The sequence below is a fragment of the Telopea speciosissima genome, chromosome 5 (genome assembly GCF_018873765.1).
Source record: "Telopea speciosissima isolate NSW1024214 ecotype Mountain lineage chromosome 5, Tspe_v1, whole genome shotgun sequence".
NCBI lineage: Eukaryota > Viridiplantae > Streptophyta > Magnoliopsida > Proteales > Proteaceae > Telopea > Telopea speciosissima.
Genome location: NC_057920.1, coordinates 28752251 through 28774136, shown reverse-complemented (window position 1 = coordinate 28774136; position 21886 = coordinate 28752251). Strand labels below are relative to the sequence as shown.

The window sequence follows — 21886 nt, the reverse complement described above, 5'->3', positions numbered from 1 at the left end:
GATTTTTGTGGGATCGACTTTGGTGTTCATCTTCAAAGCTTTTGGTTGATTGATTCACAATAAGACAAAACAGAATTAGCTTTGGTGTTTGGAATCACGGTTCTGGTTTTTATTTTTTGCGCGATCGACTTTGGTGACCGGAATCACAGTTGTGGCCTTTTATCTGATCAGCTATGGGATTCATCTTCAAAGCTTTTGCTTGTTCTTTAAAAAAACAAAAAACAAAACGACAAAAGAAGTTTGCAGGTTTTATCAGATAACTTTAGTAAAAGCTATTGGTTGATTGTTTAAAAAATAAAAAAAGGGATCCTCTGACGGTTTTTGGTTTGAACAATCACCTTTTTGGTTTTAGTATTCATTCACGTTTCTGGAGGAATCAACTTTAGTGTCTTGTTTTGAACTCTTTTGATTTGATTGATTAAAAAAAAAGAAGAAGACAAAAAGGAAAAACTCCTTGGCAGAAAGCTTTTGTCAAGCTTTTTTGGCTTCAGTCACCAGCTAGCGACCAGCGCCAGTGCCAGCAACCAGCGCGATCCATCGGGTTCCTGTTGACTGTTATCCGCCGTATCCTTTGCCTCTCCTCTCGCCAGGTGTGGTTGTTCAAATTTAATTTGTTTTAAAAAAATAAAAAAAATATATAGCAATCGTTGAGATGGAGAAACATGCCGTTCCGTTTGAGATGATCAAATTGAAAACTTTTAGTGGATCTGAGTTCAATGCATGAAACCGAAAGACTCAGTTTAGTCTAAAATATTTGAATGTGCTCTATATATAATGAGTACTTTCAAAGACTGTATTGATATTGAGGAATCTTAATGGGTTAGTGATGAAGATTTTTACAAAGATTAGTTGCTGAACTATTTGTCAGATAGATTTGCAGAGACCTATAGTAAATTTGAAACTGCAAAACAGATCTGGAATAATTTAGATGCTCAAATTAAGAAGGAGGAGGAATTATCCAAAACTTACCTGGTAGATAAGTTCATGGACTTCAAATTTAGGAAGACAAGGCAATCCTCCCTCAAGTAACTGATCTTGAGAATTTACAATCTAAATTAAATCTAGAAAAAATACCTGTTTCTGATGCATTCCTGGTTGGTGCTATTATTTTTAAGTTACATTCGACTTGGCATTCTTTTAAAACTAAGATGTATAGCAAGAAAGTGCAAGTAGGGCTGGATGATCTCAAGCGATTTGTTAGAATCGAAGATGAGAATCAGGCTAGGAATAACTTGGAGATGGATAAACAACAACAATCAGCTGCTAATATGGTTACACATCCCAAGAAATTTCTTAAGAAATCCAAGCCATCTAAAAGTGAACCACAACAATTGGAGGCTAAAAAGACTATCTCCAAAAAGAAGGACAAGTGTCACAACTGTGGTAAGTGGGGTCACTATGCATAAGAGTTTAGACTCCTTAAAAAGAGGTCTTCTGACACATCAAAGAAGGAAGTCCACATGATGGTGGATAAAACTGAGCCTACCAATTTTGTTGTCATGGTTGGAAAGGGTGAGGCCAGATCTTCTTCAGATTGGTGGTTGGATTCTGGAGCAACCTGTCATGTGTGCAACAACAGGAACTTGTTGATTGAGAGAGCTAAAGTAGCAGAGATGGTTACAGTTGCCAATGGAGCATTAGTGGAGGTGACTCAAAAAGGAACTGCAAATTTGGTATTGTCTTCAGATAAAACTTTAATTTTAAAAGATGTTAAAGTAGTTCCTGATTTTGGAAAGAATTTAATTTCACTTAGCCTATTATGTGATGCTGGCATTTGTGTTTCTTTTCATGGTGGTAGCGTAACTCTGTCTGTTAACTCTCATTATTTTGGTTGTGCTTATTTAGTCAATGGCATGTATAGATTAAGTTTAGCAAATGAGACAATTAATCAAGTTAGTCAAGTTTGCTTGATCCTAAAATATTACATTGTAGATTAGGACATGTGAATTATAGGAAATTGCTCAAACTAGCTAAAACTCATAATTTGTCATTGGACACTTCAATTAAATTTGACAGATGTGAAGTGTGTGCTCAACCCAAAATTATTAGAAAACTTTTTCATTTGGTTTCTAGGATTACACAACTTCTTAAATTAATACATTCTAACCTTTGTGATTTTAAAAGTTTCACTACCAGAGGTGGTCAGAAGTATTTAATCACTTTTATAGATGATTTTTTCTAAGTATTGTCATATTTATCTGTTAAAATCAAAAGATGAAGCTTTTGAAAAATTTAAACTTTTCAAGAACCAAGTAGAAAATTAGTTGAACTTAAAGATTAAAAGACTTAAAAGTGATACAGGAGGAGAATATAAATTGACAAAGTTCAAGGAATTTTGCGTCTCTCAGGGCATAATACTTGAAACTACTGCTCCTTACTCGCCTCAATCAAACGGCATAGCTGAACGTAAGAACAAGATGTTGACAAAAATATTAAACTCTATGTTATTGACAGTTGGCATGCCTGCTTGTTATTGGGGAGAAGCAGTGTTGACTGCCAATAACATACTGAATAGGTTACCACACTCTAAGTTGACTTTTACTCCTTATGAAATTTGGCATAACCATCTTTGTAGATTTGACACTCTTAAAACTTGGGGTTGTATCACTATTGTAAGGATACAAAACCCTAGGAGACCTAAGGTGGAAATTAGAACCAACACTTGTATGTATCTAGAATGTGCAGAAGACAGTGCTGCAGACCATTTTTTAGATCTCTCAACCAATGTGGTGATAGAATCTAGGGATGCTGTGTTTTTTGAGGATAAATTTCTCAAAGACAAAGGCATGACCTTACCAGGTCTGACAGGAATGGTTATAGAATCACCTTTAAAATCTAAACCAATTGTTTCTGACCCTCATCTCACAATACTCCCTAAATCAAAGTCTAGATGTGTTTCTACTAGGGATTGAGTACCCAAGAATCTTGGTGAGGATTTTGTGACTTACCATTTAGAGGCTGATCCATCCAACTTTAAGGAAGCGATGAGATCTAGGGACTCACTTTTATGGAAGGAAGCCATTGATGAAGAAATGAGCTCTTTAATGCAGAATAAAACCTGGTAGCTCATTGATTTGCCCTAAGGAGCTAAAATGATAGGCTGTAAATGGGTTTTGAAGAAGAAACTTAATCCTGATGGATCTATAGCAAGGTAAAAAGCATGATTAGTAGCTAAAGGCTATACTCAAGTTAGTGGGATAGATTATTTTGATATTTACTCACCGGTCTGTCACTTGGCTACGATAATGATTCTTCTTGCTTTGGCACCTATTGAGTACTATGTTGTGCATCAAATGGATGTGAAAACGACTTTCCTTAATGGAGACCTAATGGAAGAAATCTACATGAACCAACCTGAACTGTTTGTCAAGCATGGTTTTGAAAAGAAAGTTTATAAATTGAACAAATCTCTATAAGGTCTTAAACAAACACCTAAATTGTGGCATGAAATGTCACACCCCAAACCACCCCCTGGGACGATTAGGTAGGTGACCCGAATTGCATAATGGTAATCCATCAAATCCCATGGATCTAGAAGCAGTTAATACATTCACGGACACACACTTCCATAATATTACCACAACTAAGATCAGAGTGCTGCAGATAATCTACAATTATAAAAAGAGAGAGAAAGCGTAGCGAGACGGGAAATGTTTGTGATATATATATATATGATTGTTCCATTCCCCACTACAACCCACAAACTGAAAAGTGAAAGCTGACTAATACATAAGCAGAAATAAAAGTACATATATATATATACAGGACGAGATAACTCAACCCCAAAAGAAAAGACGAAACTAAACAAGAAACAGGAACGGAGATAAACTCCTATAAAAAATAAAAAGGATTCCCCAAAACAAAAAGCATCAAAAGCACCCCTCATTGGTCTTCATCAATAACCACTGAGAACACTCGCATCGTCGGTACGACTTTCGTCGGGGTCCACACCAATATCATCATAATCACAAGGACTCTCCTCCTCGTAATGAGCCTCCATGCCACAGTGGCATCCACCTGCAGAATCATCTAATAGAAAGCATATATAACAGAGTGTGAGCCCCACTGAGCCCGTGAGTAAAACATATCATCATGCATGCATATGCAATCACATTCCATATGATCCTACATGATATGCAAGTTCAAATTAATTATTAGCCACCTAACAATACAACTAAGGCAGGTTAGTGCTACTACAATCCCCAATACATGTATCCCTAGTGTGGGCTTGGTTACCCTTTCCTACAATACACCCATTGAGTTGTCGGAGAGGACCAGTCAGTTCCAGCGCACAAATCCTTGGACAGCCCGACCAGCCCTCTTTGATTGAACTTGTGAGGTAACCGACTTAATATCAAATTCACCTTTCCGGTGCTTCTCGACATGTTATTCGAGGATAAACTTTATTTGGCATATAGCCATGATTCACCTATCGGTGCTTCCCAAGCTTGTTGCTCGAGGCTTCCCGGCATATTTGCTCTGGAGCATCCCAGCATGTAACCAAGGCTTCTTGACGTAAACGCCCGAGGTTTTACGGTAGTCCTCACAGTTATCCAGCACCTTAACCCCTGTTGGCAAGGGTGCGTAGCACGGGTGATGAAACTCTAAGCCTATATCTATATGGCATCGTATAAGTCAGGCGGTGTCAATTGTATCCCATTCTATGAGCTACCACATGCCTCATTTCTAAGCCAACTACGGCATCTAGTCTATCAATCACAATCATCAAGACATATTCAAGCAGAGTTGATCAATAGTCATACGATGTATAATATTTGAGAAATTACAATTGAATAAGTAACACAACATTATAATTAAAGAATTTTAATTACCGGCATAAGAATATTGTTACACGTACATACACGATAACGTTTCACTCACCTGGGTCTGGTTCTAGGAATTCAGTTGTAGTTTCAGTTCCGACTGCAGTCTGGTAGTAGGCCTCGAGCATAGGATCAAACCCTAGATATAAATCAGAAATACGTGGTTCTAGGTCCTAATAACCTCACAACATTGATTCCAGCTTAGCAATGCTGCAGGACCAACACAGACAGGGTTTCCAAGCCCTGCGGGGCCCACTTGGGTACCCAAGGTATTCACATTTATGGACAGATGTGGGGAGGGGTATTTTGGTCATTTACCACCTCCCTACACTGATTTATGGTCCATGGGTGAAGATCCCCATGACATATCAGCAAAACTGCCAATTTTCATTCTCTGGGCGATGTCTCTGGGTAATGTCTGCATCGCCCAAAGCTTGCTTAACATGTGAACAGGCTGAGATTCCTAGGTTTTGGACCATGGATAGTGCCCTTATCATCCCCCAATGCATGTTAGGTCATCATGGACCCCCAGGGGTGTACCTTGCACTGGTCTTCATGGATTTTCACCTGGGCCCACCACTTGGCTACCAGGAGCTGCAAAGACAGCCCAGTAAATAGTAACCCAGCATATCTTCAGTTGCAGACCATGGATTTGGCTGCATGCAAAGGTTGATTCACATATAATATAGTGATCTAGGGCTATTACAACTCAGGGATAGGCTACATGCAGCCAGGGCACACAGATCTGAGCCCAGACTGATTATTCTTGGTGTAACAGTGTAGTGCAGTCTGGCACCAGCTGGGTTTCGGACTCAGGTGATGAACAGCCACCAAAACATGGTCAAAATGCTCAGATCCTCCATGCATCATGCTTGCATGTTGGATCTGAGATGATCTATGGCAGCCCCCAGCTGTTCTAGGCTGCCAATAGCCAGAAAGACCTCAAGAACACAGAGATGTATGAAAATGAATAGAGAACAGCAGCATAGCAGTATAAGAAACATGGTCCTTATACCTTGTAGCGGGTCTGGTAACAGATTTGAGCCAAGGTGAGACCTCCTCCTTCTTCTCCTTCTCTTTCCTTCTTCTTCTCCTTCTCTTTTCTCTCTTTTCTTTCTTCTCCTACCCTCCACGGTTTCAATAGTGCCAAGGGTTCTAAAATGAGCCTAAGGCCCCTTATTTATGGGCCAGCCTCACACTGAGGCCTGCTTGGTTGTTTAAGCCCCTTTTGAGAATGTGTTTTTAACCTGATTCTCTGTCATTCTGGGTATTCAGGTGGGGTCCACAGGGGTCCAGGGTATAATGTGGTCCCCCAGACTCCCCTCAACCTATGGAGGGTGCCCATGTCCAATATGGGTGGTCTCCACACATCTGATCATTAAAATATAACATTTTTCCACTCTGGGCAATGTCTCTAGGTGATGTCTGCATCGCCCAGGGATTTCAGCAAGGCTGATTCTCTTTGGGCTTGCACAGGGGTTTGACCCAGGCTTAGGGCCTTGCACCCACATGTCACTCAGGGCCTTTTGCACCTATTTTCAGGTGTGGGACCCACATTCATGGAGAGGAGAGAGAGTACCTGGAGTCCAAGCAGTAGGCTATGCTGTGGGCAGTGCAACTACAAGGATCAGCAATCCATCTTCTGACAGGTATGTAGGAGGACATCCTTGGGGGTTCTCCATTAAATTCAATCACTGGGGTGATACTCCACAGTGTGCTTGGATGCCATGTCAGGGGTTCCTGTCCTTCAATCCAAAATTCCAGCTAGTCAGGGGCAGGGTTTGACATTTGTCCCCACCTTACAAAAATTTCGTCCCTGAAATTTGCTTACCTTGTAGTTCAAAGAGTTGGGATACTTTTCCTTCATTTCATCTTCATGTTCCCACGAAGCCTCTTCTATGGGATTGTTCCCCATCGAACTTTTACAAAGGCGACCGTGCGGTTACGGAGGTTATGTTCCTTTTTATCCAATATCTCCGTAGGTTGTTCTTCATAGATCATATCCACGTCCAACTACTCAGGTTCAGTTGAGAGTACATGTGTCGGATTGTTGATGTATTTCCTTAGCATCGACACATGGAAAACATCGTGGATGCCTAGCAGTGATGGTGGTAATGCTAGTCGGTATGCTACGGGTCCCACTTTGTTGAGAATCTCATATAGACCAATGAATCTTGGGCTCAGCTTGCCCTTCTTGTTGAAATATAGCAATCCCTTTGTTGGAGATCGCCGGAGGAATACTTTTTCTCCGACATTAAATTCAATGTCCTTCCTTTGATTATCGGCATAACTCTTCTACCTTGATTGGGCCGCTTTGATTTTCTCCCTAATGATATCCACCTTGTCACAGGTTGCTTGTATCATCTCTGGCCCTAGATACTTTCGTTCTCCAACCTCGTCCTAATATAATGGGGTCCAGCACTTCCGACCATAGAGAGCTTCAAATGGTGCCATGCCAATGGTGGAGTGGTGACTATTGTTGTATGCAAATTCCACCAAGGGTATGTGGGCATCCCAACTGTCATTCATTTTCAAGACACAGGCTCTGAGCATGTCTTCCAGAGTCTGGATAGTTCTTTTGGATTGTCCATTCATCTGCGGATGGAAGGCCGTGCTAAGATTTAGTTGAGATCCCAGTGCCTTTTGTAAACTCCTCCAAAACCTTGAGGTAAATCGAGGATCTCTATCAGATACAATACTGATAGGCACGCCGTGTAAGCGGACTATATTTTTTATGTACAGTTGGGCAAGCTTCTCCATTGAGTAACTTATTTTGATTGGTCTGAAATGGAGCTGCCCTTGTCAGTCCGTCTACAATCACCCAAATTGCATTTATTCCCTTCCTGGTGTTGGGCAGATTTGTCACAAAACCATGATGATCCTTTGCCACTTCCATTTAGGTATAGGGAGTGGCTGCAACAATCCATACGGTCGGTGTCTCTCTGATTTAATTTGTTGGCGGGTGAGGCATTTAGACACATATATCGCTATGGTCTCCATTCCGATCCACCAATAGTACTTCTTCAGATCCTTGTACATCTTCGTGCTTCCGGGGTGGATTGAATAGGGTGAGTTGTGCGCCTCTTTAAGGATTCGATCTTGGATATCATAATCAACAGGCACGCATAACCTATCTTGAAACTTCAATGCCTCATCTTGGGCCAATGAAAAATCTGGGTCCTTATGGACTCCTTGCTGTACTTCCCAGATTATCTTGGCTAACTCGGGGTCCAATGGTTGTTTCGCAATTACTTCCTCTTGTATCGACGGCTACAAATCCATAGCTGCTAATTATATAGCCGTCCCTTCTATCACAAGTTCCAGATCAAACTTTCGAGCTTCTTCTATCAACTGCTCGCTTACAATCAAGGAAGTGAGGGATGCAGTCTGAGATTTTTTGCTTAACGCATCCGCTACAACGTTGGCCTTGCCAAGGTGGTACTGGATCTCACAGTCATAATCCTTCACCAGTTCTAACCACCGTCTCTGTCTCATATTCAGTTCCTTCTGGGTGAAGAAATACTTCAGACTTTTGTGATCACTGAAGATTTCACTCTGTTCACCGTATAGGTAATGTAACCATATCTTTAACGCGAAAACTATTGCCGCCAATTCTAAGTCATGAGTGGGGTAGTTCTTTTCGTGTTCCTTCAATTGTCTTGAGGCATAGGTGACCACTTTACCCTTCTGCATTAAGATGCCACCCAATCCCGTTCTGGATGCGTCAGTATATACCACATTCCTCCAGTGCAATCTAGAATGGTCAAAATTGGAGCCGTCACCAACCGGTTCCTTAATTCTTGAAAGCTTTTCTTGCATGCTTCATTCCATTCAAACTTGGTGCCCTTCTTTATTAGCTTTGTCATAGGTGCCAAAATGCAAGAGAAATTTTCAATAAATCGGCAGTAATATCTAGTCAATCCTAAGAAACTTTGGATCTCAGTGGCACTCTTCGGAGTCTCCCACTCGAGAACCTATTTTATCTTGTCTGGGTCCACTTTAATGCCATCTTTGGTGACGATGTGCCCCAGGAATCCAATTTGGTGAAGCCAAAATTCACATTTGCTAAACTTGACATAAAGTTAGTGCTCCCGCAACCGCGGTAACACAAAAGTAAGGTGCCGAACGTGCTCTTCTTCACTCTTGGAGTATACCAGAATGTCGTCAATAAATATAATGACGAACTTGTCCAACACATCATGGAATACTCTATTCATCATGTCCATGAACGCTGCCGGGGCGATAGTGAACCCGAACGATAAGACTAGGAACTCATAATGTCTGTATCGAGTTCTAAACGCCATTTTATGAATATCACCGCTCTTGAGCTTCAACTGATGGTATCCGGACCTAAGATCAATCTTGGAGAAGACTCTTGCTCCTTGTAGTTGGTCAAATAGGTCGTCAATGCGCGACAACGGGTATCGATTCTTGATGGTCAGCTTATTCAGCTCACGGTAGTCAATACACAGTCGTATGCTACCATGCTTCTTCTTCATAAATAGCATGGGTGCTCCCCAGGGAGACATGTTGGGTTGTATAGAACCTTTCTTCAATAGGTCTTGTAACTGGACCTGTAATTCCTTTAATTCGATAGGTGCCATGCGGTATGGTGCCTTGGATACCAGTGCTGCACCAGGAATTAGATCAATTACGAACTCTATCTCACGATCAGGCGGTAGCTGGGTCAGATCTTTTGGAAAAACATCAGGAAATTCTATGACGACGTCAAGTTCCTCCAAGGGATTTATCTTTGCCTCAGTGTCCATCACAGTGGCCAAAAAGCCTTGACATCCTTCATCCAGCAACCTTCGCGCCTGGAGGGTGGATATGGTTATCCTTTTGGGCTTCCTCACTGGTTCACTCTGATAGGTGAAATCGGACCCATCCTTCAATTTGAATACTATTTTTTTCTCCGCACACATAACATTTGCTCCGTAGGCGGATAACCAATCCATGCTTAATATCACGTCAAAGTCCTTCATATCGAACTTTATTAATCGTGCGGTCAAGTTTCTCCCATAAATTTCTACCTGACAGGGGTCATAGACTTCCTTCAAGCTCACGACACTACCCGTTGGTGTGCTAACCACTAAGTCGTGCCCGATGTCTCTCGGTTGATCCTTCATCCTACTCGCAAAGGTGGTAGAAACAAAAGAGTGGGATGCGCCCGAGTCGAAAAACACTCGTGCAGGAATGGTTGAGACACTCAGGGTACCTAGGGTTCGTATATAGTTTAGACCACACACATAGACTAGTTATTTTTATAACATTGTAGTGTTCAGTGGACTTACTTGTCAATACCCTCAGCTTCTTCATTAGTTAATGCAAACACCTTTCCTCGCGTCCGATTGTCCCGTGGCTGAAAAGGTCTAGCATAGGACTGACTTGGCAAGTTATTGTTGTACCCACGCTGTCTGTATTCTTTGGCCATGTGACCTTCTTTGTTGCACATGAAACACTTATAAGGTGGGACAGCTGGTGTTGAGGCTTGGCTCACTTAGCTTGTGGGTGGTCGGGTTAGCGAAGCTGTTGTTGTCGCTTGACTCGTAGCCGGTTGAGTAGGTCGATTGAAAGTGTGGTGGAAAGGATTCTGACCCACGTTCGGCTTACGGAACGGAGTCGGATTGGGACTTGAACATGTTCCTCGAAAAACCTTGTTTGGCCATCCAAAAGTCTAAAAATTTTTTGGCCTTTTGCCCAACCCGGGCGACATCGTGGCCTTTTCTTTTTCTTTGTCCTTCAATCTATCCTCCATGGTCTTCGCCTTATCAACCATCTAAGCATAATCCCAAATGTCCATTATTGATAGAATTGACCCGATCTCAGGTTTAAGTCCCTTCTCGAACTTCTTCGTCTTACTGACTTCCCCTTTCAGGTGCTCTGGAGCAAAATGGAACAGATCTTCAAATCATTGTTGATAGTCCAGCACTGACTTGGTTCCTTGTACCAGTGCAGAGAACTCAGCTTCTTTCCTGTCCCTAAAACTCTTCAGGAAGTAGTTCTTGAAAAAGACTTTTTTCAACTGCTCCCACGTGGGATTCGGAGGAGTGGTTTCAAGATTTGGCTTAGTAGCCTTCCACCAGGCTTCAGTCGTATTCTGTAGCTGATAACCAACACATATCAGCTTTTGTGCATCCGAACACTCGAGCACGTCAAATGCCTTCTTTAAGGCGCTAATCCATTGTTCCGGCTGTATTGCCTAGAAATTGAACTTGGAAAACACAAGTGGTTGGAGTTTCTTGAATATCTCCATTACCTTAGCGGTAGAGTGTTCCGCCAAGTGTTGAGGCACAGGTGGTGGGAAAAGTACGGGCCGGTTGGGTGGTGGAGATGGTGCTACGCACTCATGCATCAAGGTCGTAAATTGCATAGACATTTGGCCCAGAAGTTCCTGTTGTTGTTGCATGGTCCGCATTATAGTAGTCAAGAATGCAGTTACCTCACCGACTGCTATACCCGGCTAAGGTGCCGCAGCAGTGGCTTGAGCAGCCGTTGGTGCCCCTGATGAAGCAGCTGATGCTTCAGAACTTATGGCCTCGGTTCCATTTGGCAGTTCAACCTCCGGTATAACATGAGGGTGTTTTCCTTTACGACCACCTCGAGAACTTCTTGTGTTGACCATGGTTGCTTTTCTAAAAAGAGCAACATGTTCAATAATCCAACACTCCTTTTTGAGGTCAACAGAAAAGAAAAATTCCTAACTAAGACATGTACATACCCATTCCACAGTTCCAGTGAATTTATGTTGTCATCCCAACAAGGTGTATTGTTATGTATATATATATATATAAATTTTTTTTATTATGAAGTGTTTCTTTTACTTGTGCTCTTATCCTTTAGGTATTTTATGCGATGTTTCGCTATGCATGACACTAAATAATAACTTTAAATTTTTAACAAAAATCTTTTAATTATGTACCTGAGTCTAACAGGCAAGTGGTTCCAGCCTCTTCCCAAGCATAAATTTTAGTACGTGCAGGTGTTCTATGTCACTCCTAACTTTGTTAGCCAAAGATAAGTAAATAACTCGGTCCTCCGGTCCACTATTTGCTGCAAGTCCCAAGAAGAAAACCAAGCGGTTCTCTACACGAGACAATATCTCTTGTATCCTAATCAGCCTTCTCCTTAGTTGCCTAATACAGATCATGTTGCTGGGGTCTCCAGGCTTGAATAAGGTAGCAAGGTCCTGTCATGAAGAGGTTCTAGGCATCAAGTCACTATAAATACTTAATTAAAAGAATTAAGTACATGGTTATAGGAATTTAAGTAATCACGAGCAGGAGGAACAAATAGGTTGGCTTGAGGCATCTTAGCATCTATAGGGTTCAACTTGACTGGACAACCTATCGGATCCTATTCTTGGTTGACCTAGGTTGGGGGTAAGGTGAAATCTATGTTTCCTTAGATCTAATAAATACATATTACAACATACCTAGATATCTATGTTCAAGTTTGCATAGCATCAATCCACTTAGTTCATACACGCATAGTACTAGGCACATAACAGTAATTATTTATGTACACACTACATACATATAACTATAGGCATATTTATTTACTACCGGTTATCCTAAACAAGGAAAGAAACTCCTTAAATTCTCTATGCATCAACTTTACCATGACAGCCCCCAACACTACTTTTTCTAGTCATAGGTGTAATATTAATTAAATATATTTTTTTCCATTGTTTTATTTATACCCATATATTTGTAAAATTCATATTTTTTTTTATGTTTGTTAGGTCATTTCTCGGTAAAACCCACAAATTCATGAAATCTTATGCAAAAACAGTAAAATTCTATTCACTGGGCGATGTCTCTGGGCGTTAGATGCATCGCCCAGTGCTATCGCCTAGAGAATCGGGGCCCAGCTATAACAGTCTGAGAGGGTCCATTTCATCTCATTTCTTTTCTAAAGCTTCCTAAACACCTAGGGCAAAGCTTTGGTGCCTAGTATGACCTCTCCCACACCGTTTCCTTCCATTTTCACGGGTCTCCCACGATTCTACGCACTCTTAGGTAAGATTCTTTAACCTTTTCCTTACTTTAGGTCATTTTCCTTGTTTTCCTTATTTTGTCTAGGGTTTTATCAATTTCTCTTGCCCTAACTATTTCTTCTCTTCCCTTTTTGCAGCCCAATGTCTACTAGCCACAGAACGACGAGGAAATCCATAGCACGCAAGAGGCTACGGTCCTAGAGCGAGCATTCCTCATCTTCCTCAGTGCCACCTACCTCACCGAGAGAGGATTCATCATCAGAGGAGCCAGAGTTTGATCGGTTCCTATTCTCTAGGTATGAGCACTCTAGGGATTGGGACAAATTTAGGTCCCTAAAGATTGTGAATGGGAGGATGGTACAGGTGGACGACTTCCATCAATACAACCTATTTACTAGGTTCAACATTCTAGGTTGGGCCTCTATGTTATCACCCACCGAGCCATGTTACCCCAACTTGGTTCGTTATTTTTACTGTAACCTAGTGCCATCTGGGGCACAAGAATTCGGGTTAGAGAGTAGGGTTAAGGGAGTGGACATCAGACTTACCACTGCCACCTTAGCAGGGATCCTAGGGCTGCCTAACACAGGCGAGAGGCGCTATTATAAGCCCAGGATTGATATTTCAGATATGTTCTCTTTGGAGACTAGGAGGAGGGTCTTCAAAGCACTGACCGGTTTAGAGAATACTCCTAGGTCCGAGGCTTCCTATAAGCCTAGTGCTCGGATCATTAATAGATGTGTCTCATATAACATCTACTCGAAGGGCGAGAACAGAGGCAGTAGTTCTATGTTGAGAGCCTACATTACCTACTGTCAACTGGGAGCGGGCAAGGGGGTCCAGTTATAAACCTCCCATAACTACTACTTCAGGCTATGTTGTATCACGCCCAAAACCATTCTGATGGGAACCTTCCATATGGGAAGTTCCTAACTTTGGTCTTCAGACACTTTGAGGTTCCCTTGGGCGGTGAGTATATGGAGAGAGACAGGTCTAGGCCCATTAACAAGACCTCGATCCTGAAGATGAAGGTGCCAGGGGAGCCAGGGAGTGATCCTGAGGAGGGAGATCAGATGGAGCAGGGTGATGAGCAGGGAGAGATACAGGGAGATGTGCAAGGAGAGGAGGGTGACTTCTAGGGAGTTGGAGCACAGTTCACTGATTTCCCCCCATATGAGGCGATCGGTGCCACCAGCTCACAGGTGCCAGAGTCCTTTGAGTGGTCTTAGATGATGTCTTAGTTTCAGGGCCTCAGCACCCCAGCTCACCGAGTTGTCTACCAGGATGGATCGAGGCTTCTCGTCCCTTGAGAGCAGAGTGGGATCTGTAGGGCGACGCCTGGACTTTTGGGACACATTCTATTGTGTTGACTCACGCCAGTTTCAGCCTCCACCGAGTGACTTGTCTCCGACAGAGTAGCATCCCAGCCAATTTCTATTTATTTTGACCTGACATGATGTAGTTGTGACTCTTTGTCTTATCTTTTTTTTTTTATATAGTTTATGTATTTTCTTTTGTTTGTAGTGTATGTACTTTTTTTTTTTTTTGGTCAACTTATGTAAATTGAAAGTAGTACTTTCAATCAAACTTCTTGTAGTGGCTCAGCCACAATTATCTTCATATTAATGTAATTGTGCATCTTATCTTTTAATTACATCTACCTCCCCTGTAGCTTTTACTTAAGACATGTTTTACTATTGGTAGCTTATTATTCCTATTCTGCATCCCATGAATGTAAGAAGAGTCTCACGCTCTGATACCAAGCTTTGTCACACCCCAAACCACCCCCTGGGAGGATTAAGTAGGTGACCCGAATTGCAAAATGACAATCTGCCAAATCCCATGGATCTAGAAGCAGTTAATACATTCATGGACACACACTTCCATAATATTACCACAAGTAAGATCAGAGTGCTGCAGATAATCTACAATTATAAAAAGAGAGAGAAAGCGTAGCGATACGGGAAATATTTGTGATATACATATATATGATTGTTCCATTCCCCAATACAACCCACAAACTGAAAAGTGAAAGCTGACTAATACATAAGCAAAAATAAAAGTACATTTATATATATAGGGCGAGATAACTCAACCCCAAAAGAAAAGACGAAACTAAACAAGAAACAGGAACGAGGATAAACTCCTATAAAAAAATAAAAAGGAGTCCCCAAAACAAAAAGCATCAAAAGCGCCCCTCACTGGTCTTCATCAATAACCACTGAGAACGCTTGCATCATCAGTACAACCTCCGTCGGGGTCCACACCAATATCATCATAATCACAAGGGCTCTCATCCTCGTAATGAGCCTCCATGCCACAGCGGCATCCACCTGCAGAATCATTTAATAGAAAGCATATATAATAGAGTGTGAGCCCCACTGAGCCCGTGAGTAAAACATATCATTATGCATGCATATGTAACAACATTCCATATGATCCTACATGATATGCAAGTCCAGATTAATTATTAGCCACCTAATAATACAACTAAAGCAGGTTAGTGCTACTACAATCCCCAATACATGTATCCCTGGTGTGGGCTTGGTTACCCTTTCACGCGATATACCCATTGAGTTGTTGGAGAGGACTAGTCAGCTCAAGCGCACTAATCCTTGGACAGTCCGACCGGCCCTCTGTGATTGAACTTGTGAGATAACCGACTTAATATAAAATTCACCTTTCCGGTGCTTCTCGACATGTAATTCGAGGATAAACTTTATTTGGCATATAGCCATGATTCACCTATCGATGCTTCCCAAGTGATGAGCACATTTATGTGTGAAATCTTAGGGCATAAAGCATACATTTTACCACATTGGACAGAGTTATTCGGTGCTTTCTTGTGCTTTTCAGGGTTTAGGTGAATTATTGAGAAAACGGAGATGATGCTAAGGAGATGTTTTTAAGTTTTTTAGAGGTGTTAATAGTATGGATGCATAGCCCATCGAGTTAGATTTGTAACGGTTCAAACGACACTTGATTCCGAGTTGAAACGAAGAAGTTATGGTCGTTTTCGTAACGACGCTCGAAAATGGTCTGCAGGGGTTTATTTATAATTATTGACAGTCGGCTTGGGATAAAATAAAGCGGAAGTTCGGATTCTAGGGACTTTACCTCAATTTTGAGAAGTTTTTCTGCTAGCTGAGAGATTCCATTTGGAGGGCTCTGGACAGTCCAACTTCAACTTAAGATATCTTGGGCTCCCGAACTCCAAATTGGACGAAATTTGGGTCTATTTTGAGTGATTTTTCACAAGGAACACAATGGTGAGGCCTATATAACCACCCCATGCTCCAAGTTTTTTGAAAGACAGATTTGGTATTTCATTAATTATGAGTGGAATCCTAGTCATCACTCTCTCTCTCTCCCCTCCAACTTTTCAAGGGCACTCCTGGAACTTCACTTGAGACAGATTTATTTTGAAAGATATTTTCTCATCTATGGAAGGTTGAAAAATCAAAGATGCTTTGATTTTATTGCTTGGAGAAGATATCTACAAAGAAAAGGAAGCACAAGTCAGAATTAGAAATTTACTTTTCTAGAAATAGAAAGTTTATGTAACCAATATTCTATTCTCTCCCTCTTTCTATTTTTTCTTTTTTTCTTGGGATTCAAGGCATTGTAAAAGAGGAAGGAGAAGAGAATACACTTCCCTCTTCTGTCTTCTCCTCTCTTCCCCCTATAAATACCCCCTCCCTCTCTTGTAAAAAATTGTTCATTCACTTAGTAAAATTTCTTCTCTTCTTCTCCTTCTAATTTGTGATTTTTGGCTTTTCTAAGTTCTAGTTTGCTTTTATGATTTTTAGTTAATGGTTATAATAGGTTTTGTTTATGCTTTAATTTCAATTTAAGTCTTCAATTGGGTTGTAATTTCTTAATTCTAGTTTAGGTTTTAAGCTTTCTAGTCTAAGTTCTTAAGTTGATGACAAGACTTGAAGATTTAGAAGAGAAGGTCATGGTAAGTTTATGCAAGTATTCAAGCTTTTCAAGTACATTCATACAAGCACATCCAGGTTTTACTATCTAAACTCTCAATCTCATTCTCCATCTCCTCTATCTCTCTCTATCTTCTTCTTCTTCTTCCCCCTCTATTTCTTTCATTTTAATTTTATATGATTGTGGTTTATGGATGCATTTTTATTCCCTTATTTCTTTTTATGTGGTTAGTATGTGTGGCTGTATTTTTATTCCTTTCAATTCGCTTTAGTTTGATAGGTTAGATGCTCATGTGTTAGGATGCCGATTTAATCCCTTAATTTTGTTAGATGCTTATGAGTTAGGATGCATTGATTTTTCTTAGTTTAATTAGTTTAATTTAACACTTTAATTTGGTTCACTTTGCATTACTTTTAAGTTAGTTAAATAGAGTGACGTATATCTCCTCGTGTTCGACCCATAGCTACGATTGACCCGTACGCTTGCGGTTTTATTTTAACTCAAACAAGTTTTTGGCGCCGTTGCTGGGGAGATTCTTGGTCATTTTATTTGTCTGATTTTTAAGTAGTTCGAAGTGTTTAAGTTTATTATTTTCTCTTCTTTTTTTTAAAAAAAAAAAAAATCAGTTTTTGAAAACCTCTTCTTGTTTCTCTTCTGTTTCAAATAGTATGCGCCCACTCTAAATTCCTTCATATGCTTCAACCCTCCATCTTTTGGTGTCCCTCATAGGATTAAGTTACCTATGGCGCTACATCTTGACTTGGTTGGGTGGATTGACATGTGACTTATCTTTGGAGGTGACCACTCTTGATAACAGGAAAGCGACATAGTGAGAGTGTTGGAAACATAAACGTATAGTAGACATCCATTCGACATTAGAATCCATATTAGAGTCGCACGTAGGTGACTATAGAAGACTATACGGTTCCCTTGCTGTCAACCTATATGGCATCCTTACAGCTTTTGAATCATTGTTTCACTTTTTGAGGGATGGAGATGCACTATCTACCTTGGGCTCCCTCTTGTTTTTTTTTTTTTTTTTTTTAAGTGTTTTATTTTTCTTTAATTTTTCTAAAGGAGACCTCATATCTGTTTAGGTGGCTAAGGTGTGGACTCGTGATTCAAGTAATCGTCTTATTAGAAGACCACCTTCTCTACCACCTTTGACCATGGGTGACCAACAACCCAAGACTCTTAAGGATAAGTTTTACCCCACTAGGGCTGCACAGCCCTCATGCATTAGTCTGCCTGTTGTTACAGGGAATAACCATGAACTCAAGAATAACTTCATCAGCATGCTACTCCATTTCCATGGGATGACTAATGAGGATGCATATCTCTTCCTTAGGGAATTTGAGGAGGTCTGTGTTCTAATTAAGGTCCAGAATTTGACTGATGATGCAGTTAGGCTTAGGTTTATACTCTTTGCCTTGAAAGACCAGGCCAAGAAGTGGCTCTATGGACTGCCAACAAACACCATTAATACATGGGATGAGTTCACCATTGTCTTTTTGAGAAAATTCTTCCCTCTTCACAAGACCAATAAGCTTAAAAGTGACATCCTCCAGTTCAGGCAGAAACCACATGAGTCCTTTTCTAAATTCATGGAAAGATTCAAGGGCCTCCTCTTAGAATGCCCTCACCATGGTTTTGACTTGTGGCAGCTATGCCAAATTATTTTTGAGGGTATTGATTATCAGACCAAGCAACTTGTAGAGTCCATGTGTCCAGCAGGCTTTACTTCTTTTTCTAAGGAGAAGGATGCATGGACATTCTTAACCAACTTGGCTGATAAGACTAGGGAATGGGAATCTTCCCAAGAGGCTGAAAGGACCACTAAGGGGTATCTCATTGAGGGTATGCTAGCCAAGGAGGCCAAACTTGACAGCCTCATAAAACGGTTGGAGTCCATAGTTCTTAAAGAGTCTACCAGTTAATCAGGTCAACCATGTATCAGTATGCAGTTGGTGCCAAACCCCTGGACACCTTTCTGAGGAATGCCCCAACACCTTGGTGGGCAATTTCAGTATTGAGAATGTAAGTGCTCTCTACCAAAATAACCCATATAGCAATACTTACAATCCAGGATGGAGAAATCAACCAAATTTCTCCTGGAATCAAGGAAACCAAACAGGCCCATCCAACTTTAACCATCAAGGCCAGCCTGGTGTCCAAAGGCCCAACTTTGCATCACAAAATCAAGGGCTGTCTCATAACCCTTTCCCCCCTCGTCTTCATCTAGAACCTTCTATTAATTCTGCTAGGCCTCCTCTCCTTGCACCTTATCAGCAACCCCCAGGGTTTACCAATACAGGAGAGACAACAAGACTGAATGAGATGGATAACAAGATAGCTCTTTTCATGACAAGCCATAATAACATGGAGAAACAACTCACCCAGCTTGTCACAATCCTGCATGAGAGGGAAACAGGGCAGTTACCTAGCCAACCTAAGCCAAATCCTAGGCATCAGGTTCATATTCAGCAAGGTACCCAAGCTCCTCCAACCAATGTTGCACAAGACCAACAATACCAAGGGCCCTCCAGATAGGTAAATGTTGTTTATGTTTTAAGGAGTGGCCGTGAGTATCAACAGGCTAGTGCACCTCAGTCTTTACCATCTCATACTCCTGTTGACTCTCCCCCTTCTAAAAAGGCCATTGAAGTGCCTACTGTTCCAGGTTCGTCTAATGAACCTGAAAATATTCCAAATGATTCGGTTGAGAAAACAAAAGATGATTCTGTTGAGGAAGTTAAAAAGCCCAACCCTAAAAGAATTTATACCCCACCTGCCCCTTTCCCAAATAGGTTGGTTAGCAAGAAATCTCCTTCTATGGAGAAAATATTGGATGTGTTCAAATAGGTTCAGGTGAATATCCCTTTGTTGGATGTCATTGCCCAGATCCCCGCTTATGCTAAAGTCCTCAAAAACTTATGCACCCAAAAGCGGATCACCAATGTACCCAAAAAGGCATTCTTGGCTGCTAACATCAGTTCTCTCATCTCGCAGTCAGTAGCAGCCAAACATAAGGATCCTGACAGCCCCACCATCTCTTGCACTATAGACAATACTACTATTGATTATGCCTTAATGGACCTTGGTGCAAGTGTGAACCTCTTACCCTTTTATGTCTACCAACAACTGAGATTGGGAGAACTGAAACCCACCAAAATCACTCTTCAGCTTGTAGATCAGTCGGTTAAAGTTCTTAAGGGAATGATTGATGATGTCCTGTTGAAGGTTGGAGAATTTATTTTTCCTATGGACTTTATTGTTTTAGATACCCAACCTACTGCCAATTTCAAGGACCAAATCCCTATCATCTTGGGCAGGCCATTCCTAGCTACTAGTAATGCTTTAATCAATTGCAAAAATAGTCTCATGAAATTATCTTTTGGCAATACTTCTGTTGACTTCAATGTGTTTAGGTTGGGCAAGCAGCCTGATATGAATGACGAGGTGCATATGCTTCAAGGATTTCCTAATGATATTGATACGTTCTTTGAGATTGATTTTGATTCGGGATTTCAAGAATGTATGCAGAAATTGGAGGGTGTTGATGAAACCCCCTTATCTGAGGTCTGGAGCATCCAACCACCTTTGGAGCCCTTTGGACCCCTATCCACTTCCATTCCCAAATCCTCTATTATTGAGCCCCCCACATTAGAGTTGAAGGCATTGCCCTCCAACCTCAAGTATGCCTTCTTAGGACATGATCATACTTTTCCTGTTATTATTGCTTCTGATTTGACTTCTATTCAGGAAGAAGAGTTGATTAAGCTTCTAAAGGACCATAAGGAAGCCATAGGTTGGACCATGTCTGACATTAAAGGTATTAGCCCTTCCATTGTTCAACATCATATACATCTGATGGAGATTTTCAAACCTTCTAGGGAACCCCAAAGGAAGGCTAATCCTGTGATGAAAGAAGCAATCAAGAAAGATATCCTAAAATGCTTGGATCATGACATCATTTATCCTATTTCTGATAGTCAATGGGTGAGTCTTGTGCAGGTTGTGCCTAAGAAAGGAGGAGTCACTGTAGTTGAGAATGCCAATAATGAGTTGATTCCAACTCATATCCAAACAGGATGGAGAGTGTGCATTGACTATAGGAAATTGACTGTGGCAACTTGGAAGGACCACTTCCCCTTGCCTTTTATTGATCGGATGTTAGAGAGACTAGCTGGCCATGAATATTATTATTTTCTTGATGGTTATGCAGGCTATAACCAAATTTCTATTGCTCTAGAGGACCAACACAAGACCACTTTCACATGCCCTTATGGAACCTTTGCTTACAGGCGTATGCCTTTTAGGCTTTGCAATGCCCCTACTACATACCAAAGATGCATGATGAGTATCTTTTCTGATATGGTAGAGCACTTCCTAGAGTTGTTTATGAATGATTTTCCTATTCACGGCTCTACTTTTTCTAATTGCTTGCATCATCTCTCTTTGGTTCTTAAAAGATATATAGAAAAGAACTTGGTCCTGAATTGGGAGAAGTGCCACTTCATGGTAAAGCAAGGCATAGTTCTTGGTCACATTGTGTCCAAAGAAGGGATCAAGGTTGATAGATCTAAGGTGGACCTTATTGCCAATTTACAACCACCCAAGAGTGTGAAGGGCATTAGATCTTTTCTTGGCCATGCAGGTTTTTACAGGAGATTCATCAAGGACTTCAGCCAGATAGCTAGACCTCTCACTTCTCTTTTGGCAAAGGACTACCCATTTGATTTCTCTTCTGAGTGTCATGATAGTTTTGAGCAATTGAAAAGAGCTTTGACCTCAGCCCCCATTATTCAAGCTCCAAATTGGACAGTTTCATTGGAGCTTATGTGTGATGCCTCTGATTTTACTATAGGGGCTATTCTTGGGCAAGGAATCAACAAATTGCCCCATGTGATTTATTATGCAAGTTAGACTCTTAATGATGCACAGCTTAATTATACTACCACTAAGAAAGAATTTTTAGCTGTTGTGTTTACTTTAGAGAAGTTTAGGCTCTACTTGGTTGGATCACAAGTGATTGTTTATACTGACCTTGCAGCTATCAAATATCTTGTGCAGAAGAAAGATGCCAAGGCTCGCCTCATTAGGTGGGTGTTTTTGTTACAAGAAT

At 41.1% G+C, this 21886-nt stretch overlaps 1 non-coding gene across 1 annotated transcript; it reads right to left on the bottom strand.

Moving 5' to 3' along the window:
• Positions 1-18305: 18305 nt before the first annotated feature.
• LOC122663448 lies at positions 18306-18412 on the bottom strand. The gene has a single exon (XR_006333120.1). It is a non-coding gene; the product is annotated as a small nucleolar RNA R71 (small nucleolar RNA).
• Positions 18413-21886: the final 3474 nt, after the last annotated feature.